At 26.3% G+C, this 19,891-nt stretch overlaps 1 protein-coding gene across 6 annotated transcripts in view; it reads left to right on the plus strand.

Annotated features, from left to right (window-relative positions):
* Positions 1 to 4,491: 4,491 nt before the first annotated feature.
* The window catches only part of LOC114123373 (potassium voltage-gated channel protein eag), a 190,517-nt gene continuing 175,117 nt past the window's right edge, over positions 4,492 to 19,891 (plus strand). For all 6 annotated transcript variants that reach the window (XM_027986313.2, XM_050197132.1, XM_027986316.2 and 3 more), the window contains exon 1: positions 4,492 to 5,034. The gene's annotated coding sequence lies outside the window, so the exon portion shown is untranslated. The remainder of the gene's footprint in view (positions 5,035 to 19,891) is intronic.

A 19,891-nucleotide genomic window follows, 5' to 3' on the forward strand; every position in this document is an offset into this window, starting at 1 on the left:
TTGTATACAATGATACCAATCATTGGATTCAAATTTAACGCTTCTATATATAATAGTGATCCACACGTATCACTGTGTGATCTCTGTTCACGATGTAGTACAGTGAAACAGTACCCACTTTACTTCGCATTTTTAATATCTAACATAATGTATTAATATATTATATAATTTACCAATTATGAACATACATATCAATATAATATTTTGTAAACATAATTAAGTCAAAATCAGTGAAAATCGAAGTCCAGATAAATACACTAGTAAATATTATAAATACGATTATTTAGTAAAAATTATTGTACAGTACTTATATTATATACAGTTCAATAAATAATTATTTTTCAAATTAAAAATAAAACTATTGTAAATAATAATTATCATAATATTATAATAATAGATAGTCATTCTCAGGCTACCTAAAAGGTTAACACATTCCAATCACGGTGTACCTAAAAAGCCTAACCATATCGCCGTGTTATAACCATAATATTATAATTTAAATGCATTAAATTAAATAAATAGCATTCATAATTTATTTATTATAAAATATTTAAATATGCTCTTGTTTCTCAACCAGTTTTTACCAAAAGTTATAATATCTTTTCATTGTAAATATGACTTAATGTGGCTGTATAATAATACTGTATATTTACATTTATTTTATTATCTTTAAAACCTTTAAGCTCAAACAAAAAGTTAACTTTTGTGAGATTCGCAGTAACTATTCTTTATTTATATAAGAACAACTACATAATACGGCAATTATTGTCTTAGATTATATTCAATTCAATGAATAATATTATTAATTTTAAGGTAATAAAAAAAAAAATGGTCAAGTGGGTAAAAATCTACAAATATTAGGTATCGAATAGATTTTGGATGTAGAGAAGATCACTTTAATGGATGACGTGTTAAATATAAATGCAAAGAAAGGTATCATTCTATGGGAAAAACGATTCTGAATGAAAATGATTTGTCAGCCTAGAACATATTTTTCCCAGTGGTTTATATTTTAAGACCTGAATACTTCAAAATTTAAATTATGTACAGAAAATGTCAATTTAAACAACTGGTGTATGTTCCAAGTTTTAAAGACTAGTGATTTTTAACTATAACAAAAATTAAAAATTATTTGATAGTAAATCATTATTTTACGAGTGAACTTGGAATTCATAAAAATTAAATTTGAGATAAATTTTTTTTAATTGACCAACATTCAGCTTCTTTTATAATTACAAGCCAAAATTATGAAAACCCTGTATACAATTTTAAATTTTTAGCTACGAGTATTTATACAAACATTTTTATACATTTTTAACTAGGTACAAAATAACTTACAAATATTCATGATTTTGAAGTATTTTTGTAATGTTTGAACTTTAAAAGATAATGAAAAAAAGTTATGCCTATGTGTTATTATAATTTTTAAATATCTATAAGAATAACTAATGAGGAACTTTGTATTCAATTTTCAAATATTTTGATTCAGCCAAAAAAATTTTATCGACATTTATAAACAAAAAAAATACTTAGAAAAATTGAAAATTTCAGTTGTCTATAAATAGCTCAAACATTTTTTAAAATTTAGCCGTTTATAGATAACGCTAAAATAAACATTTTGTGAAACTTTCAAGTATTTGGAGTGATTCGTTTTTGAATAACAATATAAAAAAATTGATTTTTCGAAAAGTGGGTTTGCGTAAAAAATCACGTTTTCTGTCACTTTATTGTGGTTTTCTGAATATTTTTGAAATTTGCTGGAAATTTCTTACTTTTGACCTGTATAATGCACCAAAGATATTCAATTTGTGACCAGAAACCACCCTTGAAGTTTTAAATTGAAGCATTATTTCGACGAATAATGGTGTACAGTGAACACACACACACAAAAACACACATCATTGTAAAATCAATACATTCCTCACTCTATTCAGAATCTAATATAGATTCTTATCAATAATTTAATTTATTTATGCCTACATTTAAATTTCAAACTATTGTATATTTTAAATTTGTTTTGTATACATTGGAATGTTATTATATTTATTAAAAATGCTATTATGAACGAATAAATATCTAGAATATAGTTCGAAAAAAGGTAAGCAATGATTGCCAATATATATTAGTTTTTTTTTTTAAACTAAGATTTGTTCTATAGTGTAGGTCAAAAGTTTTAACATAATATACACCCTAAACCTTAATAACCACGGAAATTTGATTTTTATTATAGACCTGTGGCTAATGCAATGATTACCAGAGATGTTGATAGAGATGGTGGTTATGTAACCTTATTGTACCTATACATACAGTATGAAAGTATGAAGGTATATAATTTATTATTCAATTGGTTTTAACAATTCATTTTTATAATTATTGCCATTTAAAAAATACTATTATATACAATAATAAACAAGATAAAATATAAATGCGTACAATTTTTATACATTTTCAATGTTTTAGGATAAATTTAAAAATTAATACATTGAATAAAATTAAATTGGCATTTTATTCCATGAAAACGAGTAGATACTTATTAAATTTATTTTAATTAAAAATCGAACTTTGTTATAGTGGTCTATAGAAAAGGGCAATAAATATAAAAATGAAAAAAAATAATTTCATATACCTAAAATCGAAGGTATTATACCTCCTTGGAAGAAACAAACATATTACTATAATTAATCAACAAACACCAGCATAATATACATTACAGCCAAAAGACAATTTTGAACGTACCTAACATACAAGATACAACTATAAGGTACATTTAGGAAAAAATAATTTATGAATTAAAGAAAGAAGAAGTATATAATATCAACATGCAGCATTTAAAATCTAAAATATACGAATACTTAATATAATATCAAAAAATAAATAAATTAATATTTTTAATCAAAGGAATAACTGGAATAGAAAAACAAATAACTTAATGTTGTAAAATAATAAACATTGAAATCAAAATAAATATAATTAGTAGTTACACAATTATATAAAACGTAAATTGTTTTATTTTACATAATATTAAAAAATATTTTACATTTTTATGTTATTAAATACTAATTTTTTTACTTTAAAATTATAACAAAAAATTAACTTCTTATTTCGACATTAATATGTCTTATATCTGGAGGTCAAAAAAAAATATGTAACGAAAAAAATGCAACGTTTTATATATAATATATAAATAATATTATAATATTATAAATATATTATAAGTTGCTAAGAAAACTAAAAACCGTTGGATATTTTTCGTTATATAAATATTGTTGTAAACTTATATGAGTATAAAATATTTTTAGAAGAGCTTAAATTGTATTTATATTATTTGTATTACAAAAGTAGATACGCTGAGAAAGTTGATAATATGTGGTAATTTAATATTGATATTAAACAGTATTATATTATTACAATATTGAATTTAAGATATTAAACTTAAATTTGAGAATTTTATTTCTATTTGTGCGTTGATAAATTATGATACTTAAATTTTCAAACGAGCTATAAACATTTTTAAGTTGTAATACGCTCGCACATCATAAAATCAAATAAAAAATGAAATTTTTTTAAAAACAAAAGTACCTACGCGGTAAAAATATTTCTTATCTTAGGTTGTTACTAATCACCCCAATATACAACCACTGTGCTGATATTGTACAAAACTCGCATATTCCAATATTCGTACACTATACTATAGCGTATAATATAGTAATCACAATACAGTAGCTGGTATAGCATCGCATAGCTTATGTTTATAAATAAATTGTAAGTTAAGGCAATATTCCCGTACACTAGCCAACCCCGAGCTTCTCTTATATTTATCGGTGGATTGGGGGGGGGTTAACTCCCACCTCAATCCCCCATCCAAATACATACACACATGCACGATGGAAACCAAAAATTGCTATATCTATTGACTATTGTGCTTTGAGAAGGCAAAAAACAGAAAGAGTTCGTCGAGGTTTGTTTCGTGATATGCACACACGTGTATCCAATAACCATAAAACACGAAGGACTCCGGTGTCGGCGGTGATATCAGCAGGGGCAAGTGAAAAAATCAGGAAAAGCCGAAAGTGATAGAGGAGGAGGCGTTTTACGTTATTTTTTTTTTTTTTTTTGGTTTTTGAATAAGGTTTTTCGCGCGCGAGTCTGTTGCGCTCACGCTTCTCCGCCGCCGACTCTCTCCTCGACCGCCGTTCCGTCCACGGAACACCGCAGACGTCGTCGACCCGCCGTAGAGTCAGTGGCGGTGGTGAGCGGTGGTCGACGTGCGGGTGGGTAGGAGAAGTCGCCGTCGTTGCAGGCACTGGCCGCGAAGAATTGGTGGGTGGCCATGGGTGGTGCAGGGATCACATACCGCGGTGTTACGCAGTGCGCGGGGTACGGCGAGGGACGGGTGATCGGGTGGCCGAGTGACGGACAGTGCGCACGCGCCCGAACCGCTCGCGCATGTCGCCGCCGCCGCCACCGCAACGCAAGGGCCCAGCGCCGCAGCGCACACACGACCGGCGTCCGCGCGCACACACGTACACCGCGGCGTTGTCGTTATCCGCCGGTTTAGGAGGAGGTACCAGAGTCGTACTTACGTAGGTTACCGCAGTCGTGTAGTCGAGCACCACTGTGGTTGTCGTACCGCTCATACCGCGGTCGCTACCGTAGTCGTCACAATTCCCGTCACGGTCCCGTTCGGAAGTCCACGCGATATCGTTAGTGACCGTGCGAAATTTTTTCTCGCACATTTCGCGAAAATAATATTGTTATTACGTGTAAATAAATAACACGGACAGTGCAATATCGTAATAATATCGTTATAATAATAATTTAATTATCCCCGTGCGTTTCGTGGTTTGCGCGGTATCGTTGTGTTATTTTCGACAGCGTTGTCGAAGAGACGATCTATTTATTATAGCAGAGAGATCGACATCAAACCGATAACGCATAAAGATACAATAATTGCGTTACAGTCGATCTTTCCCTGACCCGTTCCGGTGGATACCGGAAAACTCCACAGAGCCGTAACAGGGTTAAGCCAAACCGGTAAGTGCCTATCTACGGCTATTCCTATCTATATCGAGCTATATAGGTACAATAATAAAATTACGTTTTTAAGGTGCCAGTATTTCACTACCATCGTGTGCTGTATGATTTGTGTAAATGATTTTATTTTAATTCACCAAATTAAATCAAATTGATTAGGTAAAACCAATTTCTCTAGGCATCGATGATCACATTTAATAACTAATTAAACATTGGAGTTTGAAGGTTGATTTCCACTATGCACGCTCACGTGTACATGCATACCATCCCTTTGCTGTAATTGGTTGATATCCATAATAAGCTTTTGATATACCAGTGTATTTATACATTCTTACTAAACGTTAAACCACTACCTTGTTGTTGGATCTAGTTCAACAATTTAAAATGTACGGTTGTATATAATCTGCAACAAAGGATTTAATATAATGAATAAAATCAGTTAATAATATATAGTTTTTAACCATTTAATCCCAAACCCATGTTATCAATGTCAACCGATATGAAACGCGCATTTAAGGTGGACGTAAAAATTCATTACACACATACACGTGAATGAGTGTAGTAGAAATACTGGAAATCCATCTTAATATTTTTAATACTGTTCAGTATATTTAGCATTATATAGATATTATATTTAGATAGTTTAGCAATTAGTTAATTACTGATTAGTAACCTCGTAATTTACACGAAACGATTAAGTAGTGAAAATTTTCCTTAAAATTGGAATAATGAAATATGAAATATTTAAGTTTAAGTACATGGAAAATAAAACATTGATAAGAAATTAACTTCAAGTTAAATTTATTCAATAAATGAATAGGTATGTTTGAATAAATATTAATAATAATATTTTTTGATTATGTGACAAGACAATAATAATATTACGGTGATAACTAGGAACCTGTGTTTACAAATCGTGATAATATTTTCGTAACTAGGTATATTATTAATTTGTTCGGTTAATAATAAATTCAGTGAATACTGTAACTATTTTAATTACTTCAACGTATTTTTCAACTTTTTTTAAATGAAAAATAATATCAGTGTTTTTTTTTTGTAACAAGTCAGTTATGAACAGCTATGATACAATATACCAAAACAATTTGATATAATATGGTTGCGGATAATATTATATAATACCATTATAGCGATAGTTCTAAAAAATAAAAATTGTTTGAGTGTTTAAATCGTTTCAACAACAATATACGTTTCAGTCGATTTCAGTGTAATGACATCGTGAGAGTTTTGGTGGGTAAACCAAGTTAGATAGACTGGCTGCCAATATATTATTGGCTGCATACGAATTGAGTCCCAATAAAATATTTTAGAACGAATTGAGTCCCGTTAAATTTAAAATATAATATTAATTTAGTTCATGTCTTAATACTACTCAGTCTAATAAACTTTGATGAAAATCATTTTATTTTTAAAGCTTAATACTCTTTTAAAGATAATTTTTGCATAATATATGAATAAAAAATGTTTTTTTTTTTAAGTTTGTTTGGTATTATTTGATAAATGTTAAATGTGTAATGTATTGCACCTATGCCGCACAGGTTATCAGTTATTAGTAAAAACTTAGCGATATGTTTGTAATCAAATTTTGATTTATTCTTTTGTTTTTTTTTGTAAAATATGCATTTTATTCTCCAATTTCTTTTTCTTTTGTTATGAATATTATGATATCATTTCTATTGATTAGGTATAAACAATAATATACTTATTCAGTGTTTAATATATTGATATTCCTATTTAAATCAAAACTATAGAAATTCACAGTATAACATATCATAAAAAATATACAAGTTGAATAATATTGATTTATTTTAATTTTACTATGTATGGTCTTAATAAATTTATATTTTTCATTTCCTTATGTTGGGACTCAATTGGTATATTTTTCATTTATACTGGGACTCAATTCAATTATTTTATTATTTTTTATCATATTAAGGTATGGGTCTCAATTAGTATGCACTATTGTATACACATACATATTGGTTCTTATATCGTAAAATAGGCAATTTTTCGGAAATGAAACGTACCTAATCTATAGAATTTAAAAAGAAATATTTATAATGGTAAAAAAATATGAATTGAAAAGTACGAACTTTAAGTATGTATTGAAAAATGTCTCCGGTTTTCAATATATCGACTGGTTCACTGTAAAAGAATCACCCTGTATATATAATATTTAGTATTCGTGTGTTCGTATGTGTGCATGATATATATAGGCGTGATCGACCGACGGTGAAAACTTTTCCCTCCGCCGCGCAAGAAGCCCTATGTGGTCCGCAGGGGCGACACTCCGCGCGAAAGTACATATATTATTATAATGTACGCTTCGAAGAAGACCCGTCGAAACGCCGCTACTGACTTTTTCATAATATTTTGTCTGCGTCGACTTCAAGTCAGTCTTTTATTGCTATTAATTGTTGTCGCGTTTTTATAAAATGTGGTCTATAAACATCTATCGTTTGACTGGACAATTTTTACATTTAATTGATCTATTTGAATCACACCATCACATTTATATTATTATCACGAGCTAATAATTTACTAATTTACTGAACGTCATACAATATGGTAATATATACTATGTATTATATTATACGTAATACCGTTGATATGAATACTGATATTTTTAATCAATGGTAATATTTTATTATGGCGGTACCTGTAACAATGTAATGGTTTTTAATATTATTTCTCAAATAGTACTTATACCAAATTTATTTTATTTTAGTTATCTATATATTAAATCGGAATGCTTTGATGATAGTTTAAATACCATTGTATATATTATATAATATATGACACACATCGATTGACACAGATTGCAATAATTATAATATTATATAAAAATGTACTTAAGAATATCGTTTTTATAATTTATTCACTTACTAGAAAAGATTACCTGTTTTTCGTTTCATAAATATGATATTTTATCAAAAGCATTTTGGAATGATTTGTATTAATATTGTATTATTTGTATTTTTAATGTATCTAACTAAACGAAAGTCAGGAAGCCGGGTCACATTCAATTGTAACAGTAAAGTCAATAATTTATTATAGTTACACTTTTGTCGATGACTTAAAATACAAAACAAAAATAGTATAATCGTTTATCGGACCCACGACACTCAGCAATTTTTGATTCAGAAAAAACTCGTACATTCGTACAAATTTAAACGTCCGTGTCAAACTTATAATATTAATAATCCTTAGTAAATCCACTCGGTTGATGAAAAAAAAGTAGGTAGGTACTTATAATATATTATAATATTTGTTTGTACATATGTATTACTTCACAAAACACCCTTTTTTCCTAACTTAGTATTTTTTCATGTTGACAACTGTAAACAAATACAATCAGAATTTGGTACTTGGCTTTAGTTTTTAAGTTATTATCAATTTAAAGTTATCCCGTATTTCGTATTGCAGTTAGGTATACAAAGTTATACTTTAAAATTACTTTTTACTCATTGATTTTCCAATAGTGTATATTAAATGTATTGATAGTGTTAGATATTTTGTACTTTAGACAATATTATACTCTCATGCAAATAATTCAAAAGAAGTGGTGGGTGAAAAACATATTATTTTATTCATATGCAAAAAAGGGATGGGATGGTATAGTTTTTAATGAAATGTTATACATAAAAATGTCGTTTTAAAACTAACAACCCGAGGTTAGGTATAATCTATATTGCATTCTTCCTATTTACTATATTTTTATTAGTGACTAATAGCTATATCGTTTTCAGACCTATGACTGCGTTTACTACTCATAATTAATATATTATTTTTGAGCCGTACATTAGTATGTTTTTATAATAGTTATTACGAAATGAATTTCAGTCTATAGTTTATATTGTTTAATTGTTATACATTTCTTATCGATTTAGAAGACAATTGTTGTAAAAAATATATTCTATCTCGCAATACATAGTTAAACAAAAGTGAGTATCTATGTCATATTATACTGTTAAATTTTTCATCTGCTCTGCAATTTACTAAGTCGTTATACAGTTATAACCAATTATAATATAGATAGTTGATATTAGTTAATAACATTGTGTACCTACCCTCGATGAATGAGTAATGCGTATAATTAACAACTATAATACTTTGGGTCAATAACGTCCATTTGTCTTTAACATATAACATATAACGCATCGTATATAAATATATATAACGTATAATATGTAAAGGACTTGTTTAGACCAATTTTTAAGATCTATTTTGGCTAACAAAATTGAATTTTATAAAGTTTGGAGTTTTTCGATCATGATTCTCTTTGGCTTGATTAAAAATACTATTTCTCATTTTTGTTAATATATATATTTTTATAATGATTTGTTAAATTACTTCATCTTAACGATAAAAATATTAAACATTTGTAGATCAATATTTTAGTTTGATAAATTATTTAAATACTGGCTGAAACATTTGTCCAACAATCTTCAATCAAGAATGTAAATTGAGATATCTGACTAATTTTATACTGTATCCATCGTGTGTGTAGTATGCCGTGTTTTTGAAGTTTTCATTTGTTTGTACATAAATTATTATTTGAAATTGAAAATATTTTAAGCGTTGTTTCATCGTTTGTACTTGGAAATCTTTAACAACGTCAATTACTTTGTTATAATTATACATTTTTATATTTAAAATATAATATATACATTTTATGTAGCAACTAGTAAATATCGATCATTCTGTTATTTTTTTTCGTTCGTTTCTCGTTATGCAACAATTTGAATTCATTAATCAATGTACCATGTACAGGGTTCACCTGTAGATTACACCAATTGTATTTGACAACGATGAATAGAACTCATTTTGGAATTCGATCGAACGTCAAGTATCACGCGTTTACTGTCGTATACGTATGATGTATCTACCATGTATACGTATCTTCTTGATAAAACATTAAAACGTAGAAAAACAATATCTCTAATCAAATAAATCACATGCATAATGTATATGTATATTATTTGATCGCTATAATCGTAATAGTAGTTGTTTACGTGGTAGACATAACGTTCTGTTTGATTTTGGAGAAAAGTTGAATATTCATGTATATTTCGACGAATTCAAATATATGAAAGTAATACTACCGTCACTTAATCGATTGGGTTTAACCAAATATTATAGCTATTATAAGTATAAAATTAAATTTGATTTTGTTTCTCTGGTTTTTCACACAACTTATTTTCTATTTATACTCTTTTATCAAGCATATTTATTCAACGTTTTGTAGGTATTTCTGTTCCGCGTAATCTTTACATTTCTTTAATAAGACATTAACGGCCACCGAGCGATTCCTAGTATTATCTAGTGTTTATCTACGCTTCATTTACTATTACTATATGTATATTATCTTAGATCATATTTATAATAACAATTCGTTAGTTTCCCAATACTTTGTATTCTCGTACAAATCAATTAGAATAGATGTAGTTTAGATTGTGTATACTTATTTATTACTTATGGACTTACTATCGAAATAAACAAATATTCCATTTATTTTGTCAATTCCTTTCAAAAGTGATCATTGATTACAAGATACTTAATATTATTCTAATTATATAACTTCTGCATTTTTGCTTAAGAAGTTTCACTGAAATTCTATATAATGGTATTTTTATGTCAACTGCTATTTATTTTTGAAAAATGTTCACAATTTTCTATGTGAACCTCTAAAACTTAACACCTGCCGTAAACGACTCAATATAAAGTGATGAGGGTTATGTGGGAAGCAGTCTGCCATATAGGATATTGATGGATCCAAATGAAACTATTCCGGTTCAATGGATATGATATGATGTCCTTGAAATGAAAGGATAAAAATATTATCCCTTCGCTCATCAGAAAAAAAATATTAAAAATAAATTATATATATTTTAAAATTCTTGTTTAAAATGTGAGTTTATTACATTATTTACAATTGCATGTCATAATATTGTTCACACTAAGTAATACTTTTTTATTGTATTATTTTTGTATTTAATGTACCCGACTGTAATAAGGTATGTTAATACAAGTCATATGATTGTTGTTGTATAATTTAATGGCAATCCTTGCTTGTTTAAATTTGTTTAAATTTATAATATCTATGTTTATGTTATTTATATTTTTCCACAAATAACGGTATTTTGAATTCGAAATCTTCTTATAACTACAGCTAATAAATCAATACTTTGTTTTCATTAGCTTATTCACAAGTACGTTTAAAAAGTAATTTTTAAAATTTTGAATTTCTTATTTCGAATCATTTTTAACCTTTTGTCTGAACCTTGTATATGTTATAAAAAAATTATGTTATGATATTACATACGCATTATGCATATTTAATTTTAAGTCTGTTCTTTTCCATTACTTTGTAAATATTTATTTTGTATTTTTGTGGTTTTGTAAATAGTCTGCCCCCTCCATACAAAGAGTTGGTCATAGTTGGTTGTATTGTTTTTTCATTTGATATTGTGTAATTATTAGGTTATTTTAAAGTTGGATAGTACCTACTTATAGTTGTAGGTACCTTTTTTTTGGCTTGAATTTTGAATATTGATCGTGTATCCCTTAGTGCGAGTATCCACTAGGTACATTTAAAATGGAGAGGTGTTTTATTTTGCTGTAACCGTTCTTACCGGGTTTTTACCATTGAACATTTCAATAAAAATATGTTTGAACACTTGTCTTAATTAAGCTATTTTGACAAAATCCTTGATCAACTTAATTGATTTATTCATTGATAATAAAAATATATATATAGATAGGTATTTATTATATTATATATATCTATATATAATTTATATCACAGTTAATGTTATTATATTTTTTTTCATTAAAAAAATCCATAGAATGTGGTGGGTTACTTCACAGATTATACTTATCCATCTATAATACGTATTTAGTACGTATTTTATTTTAAAACATCTTTATAATATATTATATTCTTTGTTTCTACGATATTTAATTAAAATAATATTAAAAATCATTATAAAATAAATAAGATAAAATATTTTTTGTAATACATAAAGAAACTAATTGTTTAATATTATAATTTAATAGTGAATATGTAAATAATAAAAATTCTCATATTCAGTGTAAAATTAATAAACATATATTTTTTTATATACACATTTATTTTATTTTATTCATGTATATTTTGATTTAAAATTTTTTGAGCTTAGTAGTTAGTAGATTGTTTTAGTTAGATAGACTACAAATCATAAAGCTGAAAATGAATATTTTCTCATTTAAAGTATGATCTAACGGCAGAATGACAAATGGTTTTATATGCTGTCATTAGTGTATCCGTCACATTAAACAAGTTCATACACCCAAAATGCAAGAATTTTGGGTATTATTATTCACTAGAACTAACTATGTTTATCTCTGAACCAAAATTAGTCGGGTCTCATTAGTTCTTACTTCTTCTATCATTTTAATTAATTTTCACGAACTGATTTTATCATTATAATAGTTAATAACGAAACGAACCAAATTAAATAATATAACGTAGGTATTCTAATTTTTTTTTTTTTTTTCAATGCATGATTCATATGAATTTTAATCTATGATTTTTATTTAATTATTGAAAGACTATGAGTTTCATTTCAGTTTTAATTGAAAATTCAAAAGTTTAAAGTAGATAGTACTTATTTTATACAATTAATCAAATAAAAAAAAATTGTAAGCGTTTGTCATATGAAAGTTGACCATCGTAAGATTTTGGATTAAGTACTCTTATACAATAATATACTCGTATTTATATCCAAAGTGATAAAAATATAATTAGTTATATTAAATATAACTCAGATGGGATTTGCAATATTTTACAGTTTAATATGAATTATATAAAAATGCACTATAAGAAAATTAATTGTACCTATAGTTTATATTCTACAATTGTATTAAAATTTAAACATTTTTATTAAATGAACATATTTTAATAATCAATAGCAAAAATGTTTGGTATTATCAAAATATTGAATATTCAAAATCTAATGTTATTTTATTCCAGTATTAGTTTAGCTGTTATTTTTTTTTTATGCCATCTAATTTGTTATTATATATTACATTTTATGTGTGTTATCATAGTTTGTTGAATCTATAATAATGCATACCATATAGTATTATATCATCACTTATTTAAAAATATTATAACTTGACAAATAAAAATTTTAATTCAATCACATTTTTTGAATTATTAATTAAATTAAATTATAACAAAACGTCAATATATTTTTTTGTATAATATATAAAAATGCTTATAAAATAACAAATTAACATAATTTTAATATTATTATTTTTAAATTTCTTTATTAAATGTCATAAAACTTTTTTTTATAACTTCCCATAACTCGTAAGATTTAGTTAAGATAATATTTAAGACATTGAATATCTTAATGTTTAATACTCTAATTCATTAAATTCATTATACATGTATGGTAGTATTTATATACATAATTTTGAAGAAATATATAACATAGATTCTTTTTTATTACATAAATAATAATTTAAATGTATAATATGAAATAGATTATATTATAGGTAGTTCAAAAAATTAAGAATATGTCTGTATACCTACCTAATAATTGTATAATACTGTGTAAAGTGTAACACAATAAAATGGAATGTAGTATAGTTGTTTTATTCTTAAGTTTAAAAATTACATTAAGCATTTTATCTATAAATAATGATAGATCATAAACATAATCTAAAAAGTTTTATTGGTTTTAAAACTTTTTTTTTTATTGGTTTTTCTGTTTTATTAAGATTAAAAAAAGTATAATTTTAGTATTTGATCTTTTATAGGATTTTGTCTAATCTTTGAACGATAATATTTTCAGAAAATTCGTTCAATAAACTCAATATATTTGTCATTAGCTATCAGATTAAACGTTTTTGTTTTCATTTAAACTAAATATATAATAGATTTTTAAATTTTGAATATACAAGAGCTTAATTAATTATTAGTTAAAATTCATTAGTTTATATGGTTTCAAAATGATTCAGTTCACTGTTAATTGTTAATATGTATCTATTCAAGTTTATGTTATTAACGTGCAAAAGTATTATGCTGTTATATACTATTTTAAAGAATGAATATCGAAGAAAGATTAGTTGTTCTTAAAACTAAAATGTTAGCATATACCTATCTATTTTGAAATTGTATTTATTGAGATGTTTAAGATTATTAATATGGTCACTGGCAAGCAATACATTTAGGGCATGACATGCAGATTGAATGCACAGTAGACAATTTTAGTTGTTTGTACATTTAATTTAATCGTAGGTATAGTACGTATTATCAATATCTACCACACTGTATTTCAAATTTAAAGAATAATATATCGTTAAAATGTTTAATCATAAATTTGATTTACAATGTTAACTTCTAACTATATAATGACAAAACTTTTATAGATTTACATACTATTAGTGAATCGACATTCATATAATTCATTATTTTTTTATATCAAAGAAATATTACGGTAAACAGAAATGTTTCCACCTTAGATCAATAAAATTCGTTAGCAAAATCCTTATTTTGAGAAACCAGAAGGTTCAACTTCCTATATATTATACATTTTGGCATATAAGAATAAAATCGATGTAATCATAAAAATATTCATCAAAAATTTACTACTACAAATTAAAATCCTTAGGTTATATATTAATTATTAAATGTATAAGTATACTATTTTATTAGAATATGAAAGTAAAAGGGTTCAGTGCATCACTATTCATGCGTCTTTTATTCTTTTATTTTCGAAATTTTTCTAGTTAATTTCTTTATAGCTAATAAACATCAACCATACTTTATTTAATTGGATATTATATTATTAAACTATTTACCTTACGTTAATTAATAATAATGGTAGTAAGTTAATAATGTTATTAGCTAACTATAAAATTAGTTAATGAAATACTGATATACATGCTACATCAATATTATTAATATGGGACAACATTTTTACAGTAAAATATCGTCTATATACCTATATTCATCTTATTATTCTACTATGTATGAAATCGGATAATAGTTGATATTTTTCTATATATATATATAAAAAAAAAACCAAACTTTTTTGCGTTTGGTTGGTTCTTATTTTCATAATTTTATCAATAAACAACAACAATGTAATTACATTTTATCATAACCCATAAAACTTTTTAGTAAAACAAGTTTCTTTTAATGCGCTAACGTCCATTAACATTTTTAAATAACTCATGTACACTTTTCTATATAATAGGTATTTAAAATATATACTATTTGTATCATTTTATATGTAATTACAACTTTTTACTGGGAGCATAGAAATCAAGCTGAATAATTATGTATGCTCGTATTATTCTTTGATTAATTAATAATATATATTATATAATATTTGGATGTAAGCTATATACGTTTTATAATATAATGTAAATGATTCAATAAAATTTAAATATTTTTATGAATAAATTTAATTTGAAATTGCCATTAATTTCAATAATTTAAAAATTTAAATTAATACGATTTTATTACAAAGATTTGTTTTTTCTAATAGTTATCACCTTTAGAAATAGTGAATTAGTTGCTAAAGAAGTTACATTTTCAAAAAAATGGATGGTTCTTGATAGTTATATGTGAATTTAGTTAATATTTTTTTATTCTTTTGATTGCTAGGTAGGGGAATAAAAAGTGAATAAATTGAAGAAAATATGAATTTTCACGCAAATCCCATTTTTGACAAAATCAAAAAATTATGTTTTTTTGGTGTAACTTATAAACAAAAAATCGTACATACTTCAATTTTTTCACAAAATATATTTTTAATACAATTTCCTTATTACGATTAAATGACAATTAAAATATTTCGATTCTTTTTGAGCTATTTATATAAGTATGAACAATTTTTTTCTTTTAGTATTTAGTATTTAGATTTCTTTTATCGAAATGTCATCATATTTATCAACTAAATAATTAAACTGTTCATTTTAAACTCGACACAAATCATAGCTTATAGGTAATTTTACCTATTGTTTTTAATGTGTATGATAATATTGATTGATCGTCGATTATTGATAAATTGAAACACAATAATATGTTCTTCTGCCGTTTTTGTGCAGAAATTTCGTTTATTAATCAAATAATGTGCTCCCTATCATGCACTATATCAAAATAATATAAATTGATAATAATCAAAATAGTTAGGTAGTGCATATTATGTGGCTTTAGATAGGGTGAAAATGTGTACGACACCAATCGAATCACACAGGCCTCGGTGCCGAAGCTTTTGTTGGATTTAAATTAGATTTTTCTTGAGTTGTTGTTTATACATTTTACTTGACTTCATTGTTTTTAAAGCCTAGCTATATATACATTTTAAGCGTGCATCAAAAAGCGTCTTTCTCATGACAGTGCTTAACAAAAGTTGCACACCAACTACAGACGGTTAAGGCGGTGACGGAACTGGCTTGTCAAAACGTTCACCGTTGGCGGTAAGTCAACGGGAAGAAACGGAGTTCATCATACATTTTTTATAAAACTACACCAAAGCATTACATAATACCTGTACTGAGCAGTGAGCATGTATATAAAATATAATGTATAGTCTACGTAATATGGTCTTTGGTACTGGCTTGCGGGGCATTGTCTGCAGGACTAAGTTGGAAAAAAATATAAAGTAATAATAGTAATAATAGTACAAATAATAATAAATAATGATTGTAGTAAAGTAAAAAAATAAGCATAGGACAAAAAATAAATTTCTTAAAATAAACCACCGATGGTCGTATAATACAGTAGCGAAAAAAAATGCCGACTATTTATATATATATATTATATATAATATAGAAGTTGTTATGGATGGCTTTTGGTTGAAATTAATGGTGACTATATTTTTATTAGCTTAATACCTTGTGCCTTGAGAAAAGAGAGTATGAGGGAGAAAACAAAAAGCGATTGTGTTTATTTCTCAGTTGACTCCGGAGACAATGCAGCACCTGCACATAATCCTTAAAACGTATTCAAAATCTTACGGTTTAATAATTATATTCATACATATGATGTTGTTATAACAAGTTTTTATAAATTTTTTAATACTGCAGTTATAATGCACCAAGAATGCATAGTCACATTAATTATATTTGTATTTTCAGAATTTTAAATTATACTTAAAGACCATTTAACAAAAAAAAAATGTTTTAAGTTCAATTTTTTTACGAAATATATAAAAATTGCAAAAATGTATAAGTAATTTTGTAGTTGAAAATTCATAAAAAATGTTCTATTTATATCTAAGGTTAAAAATTCAACACCAAGTTTTCCATTATATGTTTTCCTTTAAATAGCTATGGAGAAAATCGGAGCATTATAATAGAAAAAAATATTATGAGCGTCTGAATTTTAAATTTTTACGATATGGTATAACGAAACGATTCATCCTCAAACGATTTTAAATATTTGTTATTATTCTAAATGTAGAAGTTGTAGATTTTCGTACTCGAAAATTTTAACTGTTATGTAAATTGGAATTTTCTTTACATAATTAAATTTTTAAAATAGTTATTTTATTTTAAGGGCTATTCATGAGAATTGGAAATGTGGTTTTTTTTTTTTTTATAAACGTCCATAAAATTTTTTTGGCCAAGTTAAAATATCTGAAAATTGAATACAAAGTTCCTCATACGTTATTCTTACTGTCATTAAAAAAATTATAAAAATACATAGGCACAATTAGCTTTTGAAGTTCAAACATTGACAAAATTCATTAAAATCATGAATATTAGTAAATTATTTTGTACCTAGCTAAAAATGTATAAAAATGTTTGTATAAATACTCATAGCTAAGAATTGAAAATTTTATATAGAATTGTCCATAAGTTTGGCTTACAATTATAAAAGAAGTTGAACGTTGGCCAATTAAAAAAAAAATATCTTAAGCTTAATTTTTGTGAAATCCAAAGTTTATTCGTAAAATAATGATTTACTATCAAAAAATTTGAGATTTTTGTTATAGTTAAATTCAACTATTCTTTGAAACACCAGTTGTTTAAATTGACAATTTCTGTACATAGTTTAATTTTGGAATATTCAGGTCGTTAAAACATAAACCACCTTTTACATCGCCTAGTGAAAAATATATTAAATTGTATACGCCTATTATAGTGACCTACCTACTTTATGTCCGAGATCCACTTGATACCTATTGTACAACCAAGCTACCGAGCGTGTCCAACTTGCCCATCCTTTTTTATATTTTATGTATTACCATATCCTTGATGTTTAAGGGTGAGCATCTGTTCTGTGATACCAGTCTTCACAAATTTACTGTCAAGTGCATTGGTACAAACTACAGTCTACAAGTATAAAATGCTAACGAAAACCGAGATTTATTACGCGTCGTTGTGTCGCGTACGTAAATCGGTTAAGCGGGCACAATTTACTTATTTCCATATTGTGAATTCTCTCTTATTGGAATGTAGCCAATAGTCATATTATAATTTTACTCAAGTTAATTATTTATACTATATTCTACATTGTATTGTAGATGGAACGTTGTTTCATTTAAGTGAATGTAAATATGTTTCATAATATTATCGTTTATATTGATATGGATATCTCGAATATACCAGTACTTGAATGAGTATAACTTCCTAAGTATTGTGACGTCTAGATGTCGGCAGCTGCTGCAATCGTTATTATATCCAATTAACTCTTGAAAATTAACAGTTTGACAACACAGTTAAAAAAAGGGTTAAAACTATACCAAATACGCCATATTATTGTATATTTAAAACTATCGTTACTTATCTGGCAACGCATCTAATAAGCTACGACATGTTTTGAGGAGTATTTACGATTTTCAGAACGTAACGGCTACAGTGTCATGTGCCAATTACTCAAATACTATGAAAACACACTTTTCAAACTTTGACGCACGTCAAAAAATACGTAGACAAATGATTACAATTGTTGTAGTTATGACATTTTATTTTTAAGAAACAATCCCATATAAATAATTATACAGTAAATATAAAATATATTATTAAATAAATTATTGGGTTTCTAGTTAATATACTGATTAACAATAAAAATAATATCCATACAATTTTTAAAATCCTACCAAGAAAACAGATACCAATGGGTGAAATTAATTAATGTTAAATCTAATGTGTTCTTTATCCCCTGCGGTGTATTTCCTCTCTATTATTTTTTATTTTCATGAACAGTTTTAGTAAAGCGTTACATCATTGACAATGTCTATGTTTTGCGGACGATATTAAGATTTGTATGCATATTAGGTAACATTTTGGAAGATTCTAAAACTGCGAAGAGATTTAGATAGCTTTTTTTAGAAAAATTAAGTTTATTTCTGAATTTAGGTATATAAGTGTAAACTGTAAAGCTATGCCACTCGATAGGAGTTAGGCCAATGCCCCCTAATATTCTCTAATCATCTTCATGGTTCTAAAATTTCTAGCTGTGATGGATTCATGATAGATTATGGTTTTAATTTTTCAAGTAACCTTGAGCCAAGTCTACGTATTGAGATATTGAGATGGTTCGATGTAAATATTTTAGAGTTATGTGCATTATCATGAGATTGTCAAATGGTCTTAAACTAACTTATTCATATTAAGTTTTATATTGTTCATTGGTCAGATCAGTTATTGAATATGGTGCTATAATTTGGAATTCCCATACTACAGCCTATTTATATGTTAGTTTATGTTATAAATTACAGCGTAGGTTCTTGATATTTAAATGTAAACCGCCTGACTACACTCCAGTTGCCACTCAACTTGGTTTAGCTTCATTGACGAAGCACAGGTACATTTTGGTCACTAGCTTCTTAAA

Source organism: Aphis gossypii, chromosome 1 (genome assembly GCF_020184175.1).
Source record: "Aphis gossypii isolate Hap1 chromosome 1, ASM2018417v2, whole genome shotgun sequence".
NCBI lineage: Eukaryota > Metazoa > Arthropoda > Insecta > Hemiptera > Aphididae > Aphis > Aphis gossypii.